The sequence below is a fragment of the Erithacus rubecula genome (assembly GCF_903797595.1).
Source record: "Erithacus rubecula genome assembly, contig: SUPER_Z_unloc_7, whole genome shotgun sequence".
NCBI lineage: Eukaryota > Metazoa > Chordata > Aves > Passeriformes > Muscicapidae > Erithacus > Erithacus rubecula.
In genome coordinates this window covers 256,611-275,896 of record NW_027635539.1, presented here as the reverse complement: position 1 = coordinate 275,896, position 19,286 = coordinate 256,611, and the positions used below count along the sequence as shown (strand labels likewise).

Genomic DNA, 19,286 nt, shown 5'->3' with positions numbered 1-19,286 from the left:
TCCTCCCTCAGCCCCGCAGAGCGGCTGCTGGAGGTGTGTTCTCCGCCTTTTGTTTGCCTTTTTTTGGTCAAAACGCTGATAGTGCTGCTCCGAGCACAGTCTGAGATCGGTTGTGGCTTCTTTCAGAGCCCCTCCTGCTTCCCTGCACGTCTCGTGCGCAGGTCACTACACTTACCCTGATACATTTTCTTCTCTTTTTTTCTTTCCTGTTAAATATTTCTGAAGCTCATCAAGCGTGTTTAGCATTACCAGCGTGTACGGTCGGTTCCAGGTTGATGGCATTTATGTATCAGTTTCTGAGGGTATTAATGTACACAGATCCTGTCAGAGTTCAGCAGAAACGTTTTAATGCATCTTTACATCCATTTTAGTAGTGAACACCATAGCCTAATTTTGCCTCCTTAAAGATCTGTATCCAGTGTTCTACCAATCCCACTGTTTTCAGCAAAGCTAGTTTGCTCGTGAGCTACCCGTTTTCAAAGATTGCGAACTCCAAGATACATGACATTTGCTTTTCCTTTGTTCACCAGAGTAGCTAACTCAAAGGATCTGAAGGAAATTCATGTGATCAGGATGGTTTGGGTTGGACGGGACCTTAAAGCTCATTTATTCCACTATCCCAGGTTTCTGCAAACAGCCTTGGGCTGGGGTAGGGCAGCCACGGTTTCTGTGGGCAGCTGTGCCAGGGCCTCACCACCTTCACAAGGAAGAATTGATTCCTTATATCTAATCTAAATCTATTTCAGTTTGAAGCCATTCCCCCTTGTCCTCTCCCTACATGCCCTTGTAAACAGGCTCTCCATCTTCCTGACAGGCCACATTCGGGCACTGGAAATCCACAATTTTGTCATCCCAAAGCCAAGGTACACTAGACTTGGCACTGTTCTTGATGGAAACACCTTAAGCTTTGTTGTTCCATCTTTTTTGCATATTAACCTTTTTCTCCTCACCCCCCTCCCCCCCCCCCCCCCCACCCCCCGAGGTGGAGGTTAAGTTTACTAGTTAGTGAATTTTTAGCTGTTTTTCCCTACTAAATTTTCTGTCAACCTTTTCTGTCTTTTCCATTCAGTTTGCACACCCTGGTGAAAACACCTCTTGAAGGCTCCTAAGTTTTTTACACTGTATGGTGAAGTTAAGCAAAGCAGTCTGAAAATGTGCAACTTTCCAAGGTACTCTTTAACTTGTTCTTTGCCTACCAAGAACTAATTTCAGAAGATAACTGAAATTGTAGAATCATTGTGAAGAAAAAGTTTATGTCACTCAGTATAGCAAGCACTTGAGCTTTTCCCAGAATAATTTCAGCTTGCTATGAATAACCAGCTATTATTTTCATTGATTTGCCTTTTATCAGTACCATATTCACAGAATAAGTTCCTGTTCTCAAAGTCTCTTCCTTTCTGTGCATCCAGTGACTCATTTGCTCCCTGAGAATCGATGCATGTCCATGCAGCTCATTTCTATGTCCTGGTCATTTCCATCTTCATTTCATCTATATAAAGAGATTCTTGTTTAGACAAAGCGATCTCGTACTAACCTTGTCATTAACAAATCTAATTCTTACTTTTCTGTTGTGCTTATGTGCAGGCACAGAAAACAGAGTTTGTTTTCTAGAGCAGAATATTGACTTGACCGAGTTTATAGGTAATAAGACATAATAGTCTTATTGGACATAATTAGTAAGCTGCATTCCGTGGCAGAAATCGGTTCAGCATCGTTTTATTTCCCCCTGAACAGGGCTCTGTGTCCGTGCAGCTACAGCCGCGGAGCAACTGATGGTATTTTTTCAGTCCTTGCAGTACTGGTTTATCACCACCAAGTGGCATCCGTTTCATTGCTAGGCACTAAAAACTACTCAGGTTATCTCATATGTGATCATAGAAGGAGAGGGCGGGGAATAAAAATGACAGTGACCACAAGGAACTTAGTGACACAAAAGTCACAATTTGAACCAGCAACATCTGCACTGTGCCACCACTGTGCCTGCAGCTTGTGGCAAATATACCCAAATTCTTTAACATGCCAGCAGGGATACCTCTACTGGTGCTATTTTGGAGCAGATCAGCAATACCTGCCTGAACTTTCAATTTTCAGTCAGACCCCCAAATACATCATACTACCCTGTCACTGCACCTGAAGTTTTGCTCTCCAAAGCAAAGTTGTACTGGTTTGAGCTGCGTAATTTCCTTCCCTGAGACTGGTGTGAGGTTGTGTTTTCAACTTGTGCTGGAACTCAGGGGTGATGATACAGAGATGTTTTTGTTATTGCTGAGCAGGGGAACATTTGGAGTGATGGCATTTGTCCTCCCAAGTCATCTTTCATTCCCAGCACTGCTCTGCTGAGAATGGCTGAACACCTGCCAAACCATGGGAGCAGGGAATTCATTCCTCATTTTGCTTTGCTTCTGTGAGAAGCTTTTGCTTCCTGTATTAAACTGGCCTTATCACAACCTGTGAACTTTCACCTTTCCAATTATCTCCCCAGCCCCATTGGTGGGAGGGGATGGCTCTCTCTCGTGGGGCTGGGCTGGTGGCTGGGGTTAAACAACACAGAGGTACCTGGTGTGGAGGTGGATCTCATAGCAGTGAGGTGGGAAAGCATGTTAACACTTGCTTTCACATATTCTGCAGTTAAAGAGCAAAGATATTTTGGTGAGTTTTCTACCTCCAACTCTAGCAGGAAATAAGAAGAGCAGTTTCTCTGAGATTGCTGGTGACCAGGGAAAGATTCCTGTGTGTTCAGGGTAACAACAGAGCAGAGAACAGAGGAAGCCACCACAGATCGGACCACAGAACACAGTCTGTGTAATAGAAGTAGAATAACAAATAAGAAAATTAAACATTTGTTCACAATTTTCTAGCTGTCCTGGATACCTCAGCAATGTTTTAAAGATGGCAGGGGATAAAACACCTGAAACATAAAACTCCTGTTGATGAGTTGGCTCATACTTGAGCCAAGTGTACAAATGCTGAGAGAACAGTGACAGTGTGAGCTGATGGTCTTAAGTGTGTAAGCTAGGTACACTTGTCTGTGTGTGTGTGTGAGACAATTTTTTGTGTTTTGCTGATTTTAAACTGAAAGAAAAGGTGCCCCTTTCTTCATTTATTGGGAACAGACTAATAATGAGACCTGAGCAGCACAGTGTGCATGTAAGAATTTTAAAGATGGCTGCTATGTTGTATGAATGGAAAGCTCAACATGAAATCAAAGCACAAGCCTGAACCGCTTCTCTTGCCCAAGGAATGTTATCCTGACCTTAAAAAATCCCACTGTAAGCATCTGCTGAATAGCTACCCAACTTGCACATTCTCCCCAGTACTTTTCAGCAGGATTATACTAATTTGGGGGGGAAAAAAAGGTCTTTGTACTTAGCACGGAAGTACAGCTGGCAAAGTTAAAGTTCTGCTTGATGTTGAATATGTTTATTTAGTGTTTTATTTTGTAATGTTTGTTGGAGCCCTACAGGCAATGGCCTGGAGCTCAAAAATGGTGCCTTGGGAAAGAAAAGGAGTACAACTTCTTTCATCAGTATGCCTCAAAACTCTCTCTCTGCTTTCCCAAATCAGGAAATTAGAAATAATGTCTTTTTATGAATTATTAGGTTAAGTTTTTTTATCTTCTAAGTTCTCAACGTCAAGTCTGTGCATCAAAATCAAATCAGGTGAAAATAGTAATCTTTGTCACAATATGGAAATGGACATTTCCACTGCCTGCTCTCTTCCTGCCACGTTTGTGATTTGTAGCCGTGATCCTTACTGCTGTCTCCTTCCAAAAAATTCTTGCCAAATGTCGCAGCATGGGTGTCTTCTTAGACTTGGGATCACCTCAGGAAGACATAAAGCTGGTCTGGAATTCTTGATTTCCTGATGGCCGCCGAGGAGAGACTGGAGGATGCTGTTCTCAGAGGTTTCAAGGTTGTTTATGAATAGTTTCTTATCTTAAAAGTTCTTTGTCCAGCTAACAGCAATCTGTTCAGCCAGACATCCAGGGTGAAATCTGCCCAGCAGAGACAGGACTTATCTTTTATACTCTAAATTATGTATTTCATATTTACAATTAATTCCCAATGCACTACAACTTTATAACATTGTCCAGCTTTGTCTCCATACAATCAAAGGACACCAAGGTGGCACTCCAACATGGATGGAGTGAAGAAGAAGGAGGAAGAAGCATACCACGCCTCCATCTTAGCTAAAATCCTCTAATAGAAACATTCCTAAAAATCTATCTTTTCTACATTCTAACAGTCTAATTTATACTTTACTTACTTTCATGACTTGCATTACTTCCCTTAATGTTGGTAGATTTTTCCAGGGACACAAATCCAGCCCCTGAGACTTCTGGGTCTCATTCCAGGGTCTTTGAGAGCTTGGCCAGGGGGGTCTCATGGCCTCCAGGGAAGCCAGAGAAACACTCTGGACTCCCACACCCATCCAGCTGCTTACACTGCATATTTCTTTCAGTCACTCCCTCATCTTGCCTGGTTTTCTTGCTTTCTCCATGCCATCTTCAGCATTTATTCATGGCTCAGTACACCTCTCAATCTCCTGTCTGTCTCTGAGAATCTGGCTGTTCATTCCACTTTTGTCACCCTACTTGTGCATGCCTTGAATAAATACTCATGTACTCAGGCCCCACCTCTACCTTTCTGTACCTTCCCACTTCGTCTCTCTGGTTACCCTCCTTCTTTTTCAGTCTCCCTAGCGAGAATCAGGTCCTGTCTCCTTTCAGATTTTCTGGAAAAAAAGAGAAAATAAAACTTGGGAAGTTCAGGCAGCCAACCTTCTCCTAACACAACATTACTCTGGTTTATTTTCCTTATATGGTAGTTAGTGCCAATATAAACTGCAACATGCAGAAATAATGTTTTGGTTTTTTTTAAACTGAGCAGTGGTGTTTGACTTACACCCACCTCATCCTCCCTCACACCGTATTTGATTCTCACAAATATTTAAGGATCCATTTCTCTTCTCCTACAGCCTTTGAAGCAGCAGCACTGTGTTCATTTCTAGGTGAAGCCTAGGACTGTAGCAGCTGTAGCCAAATCTGCTGGCTTTATCCAAAAGCTTCCTGGTGTCTACCCTTAGGTCATGGACACACAAGTAGGCAAAAGTTTGTGCTTCAGGCTGTGGATATATACAAAAAGAGATTGTGTGTCTACAAAATAAATATTCCAGTATTTTGTATCTTTATTGCAGTAGTAAACTCAGCCATGACTTCACATAGAGCTGAATTCAGGTTAACAAAAGCTAGAATCTTGACTGCTAGGCCTCTCACATCTTGTTCCTTAACAGTATTATTTTTGAAAGGAGCTGATGTACAGATTGGACTTTAACTCTTACTACCTTGTTTATATTCCTACTGCATCATTAGGTGTACCACTTGCTGATTAGTTCATGGGACTGAGACAAGCTCCAGCCCTCTGTTGATCCAGGCAAAGCTCAAAGGATGCCTTTCCCTGCAATTGTGACTTTCCCTCAGCAGTGGTTGCAGGCGTGCTGTACTGTCACTGTCCTGTAATGTCCCCTGGGTGTATTTTTGTTGATTGTATCAACTTGTGGTTCAGCTCTAACAGGCCCTGGGCAGCCTCCTGTCCTCTCACTAAGTACATGATTCTTGTACCCATACTGGGTGCTCAATCCACCTACTGTGTCTTTCATCACTATAGGTAATGCAGTATTTGTGAGTCTGTTTCATCCAACTGCTCAGGATTTTCTTTTTGTAGAAAAGCACATGTCAATAATAGTCACTGCTAGCTAGTTTCAAGGTTGTAATCAATCACAACAATAAATTCTTTACATATTCTTGTTCCATATTAACATCATATGTCACAATATAGTATTAAATGAGGCCAAACCCCATTGCGTTAGAATCCTGATATATATATATATAGCAAAATAAGCATCCTTGCTTACTGTGACTCCCTCTCTCTCTAAAAAAAAAAAGCTAAGAAAAGCAGTGATTTAGGGCAGGCCATCTCTCAGATCAGGAGACAAGGAGACAGAACAAGACCTTTTCCTCAGGTTTATGCTACTTACTCTGTTTATCTACTTTGTCAAATCCTTGCCAGTCTTATCTCACCTAAGAGCTGCTGTAAAAGGGAAAAAAGGATACAGGAAGACCTCAAACAGAGCAAATGACCAGGCCTCAAACTACTCCCTTGCATTAAGTCCTGCTGCATTCACTGGCTTTTCTGTGTTACATATATCAGCTGGACAAATCCAGGTCTCTAAGGTTCATTAGATATCAGTGGATTTGAAGTGTTCCGAGAGCTCCAGGCATCTAGCATTCAGGGGGCATAAGATCTAGGATTGCTGATTGTCTCAGATTTAAAGTTGTTTTTTTAATCAGATCTATTTATGTGAAATGTTACACAGCCCATAAAAATACTGTTTGGTTTGGACCACATCTGGTAAGCTTCCCTGCTTCTCAGGGAGAAGAGAGAAAAGCAAGGCACATTTCCACACATACAGTGAATATAGATCTTTCATCAACATCTGATGGTTTCAAATTACTCTTTATACTTGAGTTTAACCTGGTAATCTTAGATTTCTGATACCTTTTTTCTGCTCCTTTGCTAAGTTGCTCTATTCACAGTGTTATTTAGAACTAATTTTGTTAAATAATGATATGTACCTTGTAATGCACTACCCATTCAGCAAATGAGATCTCAAAGAAGAGAAAGGCTGGCGAGATACTAAGTGTTCTAACCTATCAGGTAAACTCCCTGTAAGACCCTAATGCAAATGCAAATGAACCCAAGACTGGACCTGAGAGGACAGCTTCAGAATAAAGATAACATTTTTCTTCCTCCCTTTGCTTTCATAAAATGGTGTCCAGAGGTGTTCTGCTTAGGGCTGCAGGACTGAACAAATAGTCTGTCCTATATGAGAAAGAGGAGCTGTCCTATATAAGGTGGAGTGCAGAGCAACTGTCTTCCTTTCCTCTAACATTTTCCTTTGCAATAGCAAAGGATCTGTGGAGATGCTTAACTGGGCACAGTCCTGGGCAAACAACTCCAGATGACATGGCTTGAGCAGGAGGCTAGACCAGATGTTCTCAGGAGTTCCCTGCCAATGCAAACAGCTTTGGCATTGCTTTAACCTTGAAAATAGTCTTTTTCATACCTTTTATATATTTTTTCCTCAGGATTGTTTCCTGACCAATTCCAGCTGCAGCAAAGATGATGTAAAACTAAGCTGTGACTCTGTAAACTCCTACAGAAGAGCAAGTCCAAGCTGATAGTTGTGAGCTTGTGTCTGCAAAGTCACTGCCTGTTATTCAATAAATTTAAAGTGCATGAACATCTAATTGGACAGATGAGAGTGTGTGTTCTCAGAAGCTGTCTAGTGCCATAACTACCACCTGTCAAACAATTTGTGGACTATACTTCAACTACTACATTCTGGGAAGGATTAGTTAAGGAGAAAAAAAAAAAAAAAACAACATTCAACAGGAAACAGACTCCTTATTGTGCCCCTTCATTGTATATTCTCTGTGTTCCCTTTTCTGCTCAGTGGCACAGGCCAGTTTGGGACACTCTAAATTGTCAAGAGCAGCAAGGGGTTACCCAGAGTGTGCTTTGTTTGGCAATACAGACAGCTTTTTTTTGTTAACTGACTTGAACACTTTGTCTTTGCACCCCCTTCCCAAACCTCTCTCCTGCCCTCACCACCCTTATCCCCAGCCCAGCTCACCCTCTGCAGATCCCCATACTTTGGGTTCATGAAGTACAAATTAGCATAATCAGATTATCTGCATGGGGTTGTTCAGCACAGAGCTGAAAAGGAAGAAAAGGAAATGTGGCTTACAAAGAGAAGCTCTGAGGAGGGCAGAGCGGGTGGTATTGGTGTTGTGCTGTGGTGCTGAAAACTTGCACCTGCATAGCAAGCAGATCCTCTTCTCACTGAGGACTCTTAGATGGTATTAAGGCGTAGGAATTACGGGGGGGAGGGTAAGGATGCTGAAAGGATGACAGGAGGGGAGAGGGGACGGGAGGGGAGGGGCTGCTTCCACACTACCAGCTCTTCCGGCTGAATTGTCTGACTAGTTGTCCTCGTCTTTCCGATGTATTTTAGAAGCATGCATGGACAGAGATGACAAGAAAAATTCCCCAAAAAGCAGTCATGGCAACCCTAAAATGTTTCAAGTTGAGCCCTCGAGATCAAGAGACTTACAGACAGCCCCAGCACTAGAGTTTTTCCGTACTTCAGAGAGTCAGGATAAAAGGAAATATAGATGTCAGGGTAAGTCAAGCTTTGAGGCAGTAATAAATACTGTAATAAACTCCTGCCTAACTTGAACCTCCAGTTTTCAAGAATTGCTGTATTGGGTTTTATTTATCTTAAAAGTGACACACAGACAGCTGCTGGAAATATATAACTGATGAAGTTGTGATAAATAGCAGAGAAACTTTTTAAAAAGGTATTATTTTAGCAGTATTTTCACTTCTTTGAATTAAAAAATTTACTTTAGTGACTTGTAGCTGTACCATTGAGGGAAATAGAAACATATATGATAATCAGAAACACATAATCAATGTATGTCTGTTTTGGTTCAGGAGCCTATACTTTTGGGAAACATTTGAGATTAAGGAGCCACTACTTCAGAATTACCAAACTGGCAGTTTGAAGTACTTTTAGATGTAAGATAAAGAAGGTGATGTTACTCTGTTTTCTGCAGCTGACATACACAGGAGTCATAGAGAAGAAGTTTATGTCCCTATAAGTGTAGTTCCATCCAGGTTATATCAGGCATGGTTAATTCATCCTCCATGCTTTCACTAGCAATGTCTTGTTTTAATTTTTTTGGCTTACATTATTCTTCAATCTGAAAAAATAATTGTTTTGATTATAAGGGCAAAATTTGTGCATTTTCATTTCAATCTGACCTTAAGTGGACCTAAATGGATTTCAAAGAAATTATAAAGGTAACACAGATCAATAGATAGCTGACAGACATGCCTGTTGCCATTGTGTTTTCTGTATCTGCTCAGCTTTCCATTCAAAATTGACAGGTAAAATTGTGCTGCCATGACTTTCTCACTTCTAAAACTGAGAGCTGGGGGGCATTTCACATCTATGTGGCCTTTGAGATTGGGCTGTCCTGTGCCAAGCACAGTGGTCTGGGCATGTTCACCATGCAGCTGGCTGCTCTTCTGTGCCTGAAAGTTTGGGAAAAAGTGTTTGCACCATAGCTCAGGACTAAAAGCCATAGCAGGCAGCTCCTTTCAGTATTGAGTTTTTTCAATTCCCTGGGAATATTTCCCACCCAAGCAGGCTGTGTCAGCACCAAGTGTTTTGGCAACTCCACTCTGCCAAGCTCACTCTCTCTGTAGAGAACTCTAAACTAGCAGCTGACTTTTTGCCATCCAGTCCCACAGAGACCAGTGCATAGCCTCTCACCAGGACCAGATTCTTCCTTCTGAAACACCTTTTTATCTACAGGCAGTAAAATATTTCAGGTCACAGTCAGCTGGTCAGAGATCCTGTGGTTAACAAGGTCTGATTGATAGCCTCCACTCAAGGTGCTTTTAGACATTGCAGTTTCCTCTTGAGAGTTCGGGTCTTTCCAGTAACTGCAAAGCTTTTTTAAAGCTGGAATTTAGTGCTATGAAGTTTTGAGCTGAGGGAATCCGTAGGTTATGTTCTGGTTGGTTGTAAATCAGTGTATGAGAGAACAGCAGTTCTGCTGAGATCTGAAAGCAGAGGTATTATTGTCTGCTGTTGGCCTTTCTCAGCTCCAGGACTGAGCACTGCTGTCTGCCAGTGTTTGCCAAATACAGTCACCAAGAGAAAATCAATGCTAATCAATGTCTCCAGACAGGATTGGAAGCAGAACACCTCTCTGGAGACTTGTTGGCTTCTGGCTGTCATACTTTAGTTTTTCATTAAGGTTTTAGGCTACCTAAGAGTCTGTCTTTCAAGGTGTAGAGAAGCGAATTTCAGAGAAAATGAGGGGACTTCCCTAGCTCTAAGGTGCTGAGCCCCTAGCCATCTAGAGAAAGGTGTTTGCATGGGAAACCTCCACTGCTCTGTACTTGTGAGTACCTCTCTGCATTGCTGGACAGAATAAAAGTCAGAGACTTCATCTGAGTCCCAGTGCAGTCCATGCTGACATCCACAGATGTCTCACTGACTTCTTCCTGCCCTTCATCCTTAACCTCTTCTGTGCTGTTTTGTGACATTGACAAACAGCAGGACAGATGTACCCAGCAGGAAAGGCTGAAAGCTCTTTTCCTCTCTTTCTGACTCTCAGTGCTGAGGGTCTCTTCTCCAAAAGCAGTTTATCTTGGGGTCCTCTCTTGTGCTCACCTGGGTTTGCAATCCAAGCCAGCAAAACAAACTGTAGAGGGATAGGATGTGTGTTTGTGTGCTCATATGGAAAGGGAGTGAAGTGAGAATATGATGGGATGAGTCTCTGTTCCTTACAAAGAAGAGTTGGACCAAATCAGGTGGCAAAGAAAACGCTGTCCATGGCTTACAGAAAGAACAAAATGTATAAATTCAACCAGATATAGGTATTGACTAGGCACAGGGCAATCTCTACCTTCTGTAACCCATGTAGTTTTTTGAGCTTATTCATCCACCCACCTTCTCCCCTCTAATTCTCTCAGCACCTGCTGTATTAAAAATACAATTACAGCCTTGAAAAGTTGTGGATTTAGATTCTGTCACTCTGTCAATGACCTTTGGATTTAAGATTGGCTCCCAAGTGACCCCTGCCCCACAGGTCAGTAGTTAAGTCGTCCATTCTCTCCACCTCCTTTAATCACCCAGCCTTCAAAGAACAAAAGTCAGATCTGCCTTGCTCACACTGCTTTAGCCATGGTCACTACATATCATTCCCTAGCTGCAGAGAAATTTGTGGGAAGCAGTTAGATATTGGGAGATAAGTTGCTAAATGGTTAATGAATCATATGCCTGTGAAACACATTGGTGCTGCACCTTTACTTTTTGTTTAGAACCTGGTTTTAGTATTGATTATAGTGTCCTGAAAGAGCTCTGCTTTGCCATTTGATGTGGCTGTCCCAGGAATCCTGTGACTCCCCGCTCTGTGATGCTAGTTGTGCCTTCCTCACACTTCTCTAAACATGGGACAGCAAACAAGGCTGCCAAGTACAAGCCTCACCACAAGGTCTTCCTCAGCATGGGCAATATTCCAGAAACCATGAGGCTCCACACACATGTGGGATCTCAGTGTGCATTGTCCAGTCCCAGGCACAGCATGTTCACATCCACTAGGATTTGAATCCACAGAATCTCAAGCCAAAACCCAGACTGCAGTGCTGTCCTTCCTCCAACCACAGGCTGTCTGTCACAATGATTCATGCACAAGACTACAGCATCCTTTCAAGATACATTTTCAACTTATTCCTTTCCTTACCCAGCCCAAATATCCAACATCAATTACATTCCACTGCCACAATGGGGATATTGAGAAAGTGAATGTGATGGGCATCAGTTCCCTTAGGTTCTGTGATAGGTGAATAATGGCAGAACTTCTTTTCTGTCTCTGGAGAAAGTAATCCTCATTTGAGCTAAAATGTGGACCTGTATTCTTCCACTGATCCTATTAGAAATTCCAAGTAAAGGAGTGTCTCATTGAGGTTTCTGTGTCACAAATTCAGAGGAGCACACCTCACACCCTCTGTGCAGGTTAGGAGTACCATGGGTTGGAGCGGGCCATGACTCTTAACTTTCCAGCACTCCTTTTTTATCAGGAGATACCAAGATGCTTCTAGAAAATGCCACCTTAGCTGGTCTTCCTTGCAAAATTGATCACCATGGCTTCATAGGAAAAAAAAAAAGTAAAAAAATAAAAAAAAATGCTGTTCATATAACTCAGTTCAGCACTGCTTCTTACAACTAGGGGACAGTAGAGTCCTTGGACTAGGGATATTTTTGTCATTTGTACTAAGGTTTTGCCACTGCAACAGCACATCTGAGATATTTTCAGCCAACTCCAAATAAATTGGTACATCTCCATGGCACGGGTCCCGTTATCTCACAGCACTGTCCTGGCATTGCTGTACCATGCCCACTTCCAGAGGAGTGCCACATGATCCTCAGCATACAAATCAATTTGGCATCACCTGCTGGAAGCAGAGGGCTCTCTCTAAGGTGACGTTGACTTTCTTAGTATAAATACATGCTGGACATCACACAGGAATAGATTTTGAACCTCACATTTGCTGTTTTCATTAATTTTGTGTGTAATTCCCTGAAACAATGCTTTCCTGACACACATTTTGTGCAGAAATTCCTCTCTTAGTGTTCAGGAATGTAAGACATCCAATCAAGCATGAAACTGAAACTGTCCCTGTGATCCAGTGATTTCCCATCTCTTCCTCATGGCTTCTACATCTGTCACCCTAGTGCTTCCTCTCCCTCTCCCAGCCTCAGATTCACTTGGAGATCAGATTGTTAGCCAGAAAGGACAGCTTTACATCCTAAGCTCCCCTCAACTTTGAATTAATTTTTATATCCAAACCTGGACTCCTGTTTGAATCTTTAGGTTGTACCTATCTGAACATTTCCAGATGGCAATGGACTCCAACTTAGTTCTTTAGAGTGTCTCATGCTTTTTAAAGTGAAGTTAATTAAAGAATTGTTTGGAAGAGATAAATAGCAACATTGCACATTGAAATTTTAGTTGTTTGTCTTTTTCAAGGGCTGGTCAAAGTCTTCTTAGCTCATAGATGGAAATACAATATGGACTAAAAGTGTAAGAAACTGTAATAAGCAAAGAATTCCTGTAATTTTTTATCATCTGATAATGTTTCTACTACCAAGACTCATGCATAAGAAACTGTAGAAAAATGCTGTGCTGGAAATTACATCCTAAGGTATTTAGGATTCTCTACCAAGTGGTATGCAAATGTAAAATGAATTTTTAGAGGAGTTTAGAGCAACAAATATTAGTTTCTTAAATAATTTATTTTGAATATATTAGGCATTAAATAACGTCATATAGCACCAAGTCTTATCAGTTTCAGTATATTTGTTCATGATGACACAGATAAGAAATCCCCAAAACACAAAGAAGAGACTTGACCAAAAAAAGAAATCTTTGGTAGAGAGATCTAGGGAAATACTTGCTGGATGTGACAGTAGGGAGTCCCTAAACTGAAAGGAGATCAAAGAAAACGGTGATATGAACAGAAGCAGTAACAAGAAGGGAAAGATTTTAGCATAGAAAATACAACAAGCATGTTATGTTACAAAATTGCCAGATTTTCTTTCCCCTTCCCAGTATGACAGCTGCTCACAAGATGTTTTCCTTGCCTTGGTGATGTGTATTTCCTGGGATAGCAAGTTACTGATAGACCAAACAGCACCACCACACCTCAGCAGGAAGTGCTGTGATTTACTTGGACTAATTTGTCCTGCTGCAACTCCAGCAAGCCAGCAGAAAGCTGGGAGGAGGGTGTGGCTCATTACCTTTGAGGTGCTATGCAGAAAAGGCTGTGGCTCCCTATAGTCACATTAAGGTGGACAGAGAAATGAGCTGAATCATGCAAAGGACTCTTGATGCCTTTCCACTCAGCTGCTCTTCAGGGCCATCCTGACAGCACACAAACCCAGGGATAGGCCAACTATTAGGAGTGTTCACAAAGGAAACCAAATCAACATGAACCCTTTCAGCTTTTTTTTCTTTCTTTCTTTCTTTTGGTCAAAATCTGTCCACTGGCATGACTATACCTTGCAGCACCAATGCTGGATGGGGGGAGCTGTGGTCTTGTCAGACCTTGGCTGTTGTCAATGCTGAGAACACATCAACATTCCCATAGCAAGAGCTAGCCCTGACTTCTTTGGTGCACCTGGTGCTTGGTGAGGCTTTGAAAGGCAGCTCAGCTTCAGGTGCCAAATCCCCTCATGCAGAAAGGCCGTACATGTTACATGCACAAACCCTAGTTCTGCTTTCTGAAAGCACCTCTTTGTCTCATGAACAAACAGAAACAGCCCAGGGACATACCTTGGCCTACAGGAGCTACTTTTCTTCACTGGTCATGAACAATTGTCTTTTCTAGGCCCTGACATGTAACTCGGTCCACATGGAAATCAAGAGGCACTTGTATCAATGGGAGCAGGATCTCACCAGAAAGCCATTCTACTTAAACCTGGTGTCATTTTCTCTGCCGTTTTGGGCTGCTTGTAAGTCACAAGAGCAGACCAGACCTTGGCTGGCATGGGTTATAACTCAGGAAACTAAATTGGAATTTTTTGTGGGCAACAATAACCCACAAGTGGCCACTTTCATGAAACCTCTTTTCCTGCAGCTAATCATGGAAACCCCTACAGCATGATGGTTTGTGCTTTTCCTACAGGGAAATGACTCACAAGTGGAAGATACTTACACCAATGTCTTTGTTCTTGCTCCATTGGCCCATTTGGGATCGTATCCAGGTGGGAGAACCTCAGCTAGAGCAGGTAAAAGCAGGGAGTTTAAGGGCAGGCATCGAGGGATGCATATATAACCATAGACATAGTTGTGTCTACAAAGGTTTTCACAGTGCATCACTGAGGCCTTTGTCCTCCCTCCCAAAGAGGACCTCCCCCATTGCTACAGCCCCTAGAGAAGAACAAAGGCATTGAGTCGCCAACCTCTTTGAAGGGCTTTTAAGGCAGCTGGGGCATAGCTGACCATCTTCCTTCAGTGCACACTGTTGCTGCTATGGAGGAGATTTTTTTTGCCTATTGAACCCACTGAAAGTCATCTATGACTATGTATTGTGTCATTTTAAAGCAAAAAGTGCTTTAACCTAACATTTAGTTTTCCCTAATGTGCTTTGTTCCAACATAAGGGATCCCTCCAGTCTGATGAAGAAAGATATAGCCAGGTTCAAAGGAGTAGGATTTACATTAAAAAAAAAAAAAAAAAAAAATCAAGCTAGAAATAAGATTAAACAAGTTCAAGAATGAGTGCAATTAGCCCCTAGAACAACTCATGGAGGACTATGTCAAATATCACATCTCTCAAAATATTTTACTACCAAGGCCAGATGTCTGTTGTGGACAAATTTTGTGTCTTACAAATTATGCTGTCATAATCCTTCATTTCAATAGTGTTTTCTTGAAATATCATGGGAGAATAATCTCTTTCCCTGTCAGAAACACTGAAAGAATTTCTATACCCTGATTTATGGAGGAGATTTGGGCAGATGACTCTTCTGGCTTGGAGTCTGCCATGACAGCAGCAAGTCCTTCCAAGTTCCCAGAGACCACAAGTTCTCCATCTGAACTTCCAGGTTTTTGCACAACCAAGGATTTCCTATAGTATTAAATAAAAATGCATATTAAATAGCAATAAATATAAATAAATAATCACAGTACACAGGAGAGCAACCCACAGATTCTGCCAGGAGAGAGGGACTATCACTCTAACACCAAGACTGCGCATCTCGTTGTCTGCTATGGACATGATGCCTCTGACCAACACTCTGCAATATTGCTGCTCATGCTGGGACAGGAGACACTGCAGTTTTCAATCAGTGTCAGCTTTTCCATGTTCTGCAAGCGTGGGGCTTGCTGGAAGAATCCCAGGATGCTGCCCCGAGCTGCCCCTGCTGTCTGCTGCAGTCCTGGCTCTCTCAGGACCTTGACAAGGAAGTTGATGTATCTCATGGCCAGCCGGAGCGTCTCGTTCTTGCTCAGTTTTTTGTCTGGTGGGTGGGTGGGAATGAGCTTCCTCAGCTTGGCAAAGGCAGTGTTGACATTTTGCTGCCTCCACCTCTCCCTGGTGTTGGTGAAGATCTTCCTTGTCATTTTTAAGGGGCTGTAAAGCAAAGGAGATGTGAGTGAATGCAGGATACTCCTGGCTTTCACACAGGCTGCTTTTTTAGGGGTACTGTAACCTCTGGGCCAGTGGCAAGCACAGAGTGGTGGTGCCAGGCTTCTAATTTTTACCCTCTCTGGCTAGTGCTCTTGTCCTGCATGTCTTTCACAGATTCACCCTGAAGTCATGATCAGAATTATTAGAGATGCAACTGGATTCCAGAGTTCAACAAGAATTTCAGAAAGGAGGTAAAGGAGTTTCATTTCCTTATACAAGCATTTGGTGCTGCTACCAGCCTAGCTTCTCCAGGCTCCTCAGAGTTCCCCTGCAACAGAATTCCCAACAGACAATGCATTTGCCATCCCACCAGGCTGCATGAGGCACTGTCTGGTTCCCTACCCAGCCCACAGTGGCTGCACACTGCTGGTATCAGAAACTTTTAAGTCTGGCTTCTGCTTTAGCCTCTGAGAAATGCCAAGACTTAAGCCACCAGTGCCATAAGTGCATGAGGGAGAGTGTGTTTCTTACAAAGCTGGCATCCCAGACAAAACCTCTCCCCAGTTGTTCCCTGTCCACCCTCACAGAGCCAAGCAAAGGGAGCCCTGTGCCCAGAGCAGACCTGGCAAAGAAGAGTACTGAGGCAAAGGGTGCACGGTGATTTTTAAATGCCTTTTACCAGAAAGACTGCCAAAAGTTCTTTGTGTTGCCCTAACCCTTCTCCCACCACCATGAGAAAGTGTCTTCCCTTCACTCCTACAGCCCTGGAGGAGACAGTCTCCATTTCTGAAGCAGCTCTTTGTGCCAATGGCACACAGACATTTGGAGTAGAGAAGAGCTATCCACAGCCAAGAGACTAAAGAAAAAATATGAAAACCTCAGCTTTCTATACTCATTGGCAAATCTTTACTGTAAAGAGGAGTGGGGAGCAGAGGGAATAGCATACTTCATCCCCAGGAAGAGAAAACTTTGGGATGGTAGCCCAGCTGTGATCCTGTTTCCATCTGAAGCATCCTTACACCATGTGAGACACTCGAGGTTCACCAAAATACACAGTGAAATCCAAGGGAATAAAGAAACACAAATGTGGCTCACAGTTTAATTGGGATGCCCTGTCAGGGAGCCAAGGCAGGGAAGTTCCTGCCCAGTTCCTTCGAGTTCCAGTCCAGTAGGGATTACCAGCTGCCAGGGGAACACAGCTGCAGCACTATAAATCCTGTCACAGCTGTATTCAGAAACCTCTAGCCAGGGATGCAGGCAGTACACGAACAACCTTATACCCTGCAAATGGTCATGCTGACAGCACCTCACAGGCTCCTCTTTGACCCTGGCCTTTGCACTGTTAATACATTTTTATTTTGGTAGAAGTCTGAAATTACTGTCATACCTTTAGGGAATGAGAAAATGGTCTCATCAAAATGGCCTTGCTTCATGAAAGGCTCCTTTAAAAAACAAACCCTTATATTTCAGGTTGCTGAGAGTTTTTGTAGACTTACATTAAGACTCCTTGCTTGATTGTATCTCTCTTTGTATTTATTTTTTTTTTAATTGCTCTCCTGCTTCGTGTATCATTTTTGGTTTGTGCTGTGGGAACAAATCTGCTTGGTGTTTTGCACCTGACTCAAACATGTTATATGCACCTTTCTGGCAAGAACACTGCCACATCAGTGGTACAGATTTAAACACTGTCTTCCAGTGCCTCTCTGTAGTGCAATGTTTTTAGTGCCCAAGACACTGTATTTTGCTTTATTTATTCTTCCAAGCAGCTGCTTAGATCCATGTGAAATGCAGAATGCTACGTGCTTCTTTCTGTCTTCTGTTTTGATGTTTATGTTGTTGTTTGATTTTTTTGGTTTTTTTTGTTTTTTTTTTTTTTTTTTTCTTCTGAAGACATACTTATCCCTACAAAGGTAGTTATGTTTTGTAACATAGGGGAAGTTATTTGGGCTTTCTTTTTTCTTCTAATGGGTTGACTGGACTGTATTTTGCCAGGCCTTTGGGGCTCTGCACTGTAATTCCGACATGTGGGTCAGTGTTTGCTGAGTACCTATTTACATCTCAGTAACAAATACCAAGAGAGAGTCTGCTTCTTGTCTTCCTCCTGCTGCAGACAGCCCCCAGCAAAGCACTCCAGGAAAGCAGGTCAACACCCAGCCTTGGTGCTGTGAAAACATGCTCTCTTGTCCTGTTAGTGGTGTCATTGGTGGAAAAATAAACCTAGGCTACTCTTTCACGCCATGTTTTCTTTGTGTCTCTACTCATGCCTCTGGAAAGGACAATGCTACGTTTGTGGTCACAAGCCTTGTCAGCAAACAGATGCCTTTGTGAGAACAGCTCCTGCTTTGCATTTCAAAAATGTGTGTTTGTATTTCTGAAATTTATTCGAGATTAGCAAAGAGCAGCTCCTTTCCTTTCCCAGTGCATCCTCTTGAAAGGATAGCTCTAAAAGGAGCTTTGTTTCAGGTGTAAGCCACCTCAATACATCTCTCCACCTTAAATTCTTCTCCCTTTTTTCTTTACAGGTATGGGTTTCCTGTTGTGCTTGGAGTTTCCATTAGAAGCATAGCAGAAAATATTACCCTGGTCCAATCCTGCAGTAATTATAATGTTTCAGCACAGCTTTTTGCTCTAGTCACCTACACATCCCTCGAGTTCTCTGTAACCACAGCACCTTCTAGTTAAAATGCAGCCAGTTTGCTGGCAATGGATCTGATTTCCATTTCTTTTGTCTCATTCCCTTCCTTCTCTGCAACTCTTCTCACCAAACTTTCAATATATTATTTGACACTTCAGGTCTTTGCTAATTTTGCACAAACAAACAATGTATTCTTTAGCTTTCTCTGATGTACTGCATAAAATACATGTCATCTGCTGATTGTGTGCTGCTTGTGTCCCACTGGTCTGCTTTAAATCTGGGCAGAAATCACCTAATCACCTGTTTGTACGAATAATATACAGATTTATTGCATTAACCTGCACGTTTGGACTCTGTACTTTCTCCTCACACTTTCTAACCACAGATTAACTGCCCCACATTTAGCTGACAATTAAAAATCCAGGAAGACAGCTGCTTAAATTCAAGAGGATTAATTCTGCTGTCAGCAATGTAAATCTGGAAGTTTACACCATTTTCACAGGAGGAACTACTTTGAAGGATAAAATTTTTCACTGATGCAAGGATTTAACTCAGGTCAAGAAGGCATGTCCAGAAATAGGAGGTAAGGAGGTAAGTGCAGTTTCTTGAGCTAAAGGTGCACCACAAAAAAAAAAAAAAAAAAAGAGTGAAACAAGCCACCAAGAACCACCAAACCTTTGCACCCCCTGCCTACCCATTTGAAAATTATTAAAAATGTGTGGTGGGCGGAATACTGGCTGTTTTTAGTGCAGCCCCGAGTATCATCAGACATGGGTCTGAACGGAAGAGAGGAAGATCTCTCCCGTAGCAGCAGCAGTTCTCACAGCCTCTCTCTCCGTGCAAAAGCCTTTCAGGCAATTCAGGCAGCAGCAGCAGCAG

At 42.4% G+C, this 19,286-nt stretch overlaps 1 long non-coding RNA gene across 1 annotated transcript; it reads left to right on the top strand.

Moving 5' to 3' along the window:
• The first annotated feature begins 69 nt into the window (after positions 1-69).
• On the top strand, positions 70-7,614 carry LOC306815080. The gene is made up of 2 exons (XR_013777311.1): positions 70-161; positions 7,148-7,614. It is a non-coding gene; the product is annotated as an uncharacterized lncRNA (long non-coding RNA).
• Positions 7,615-19,286: the final 11,672 nt, after the last annotated feature.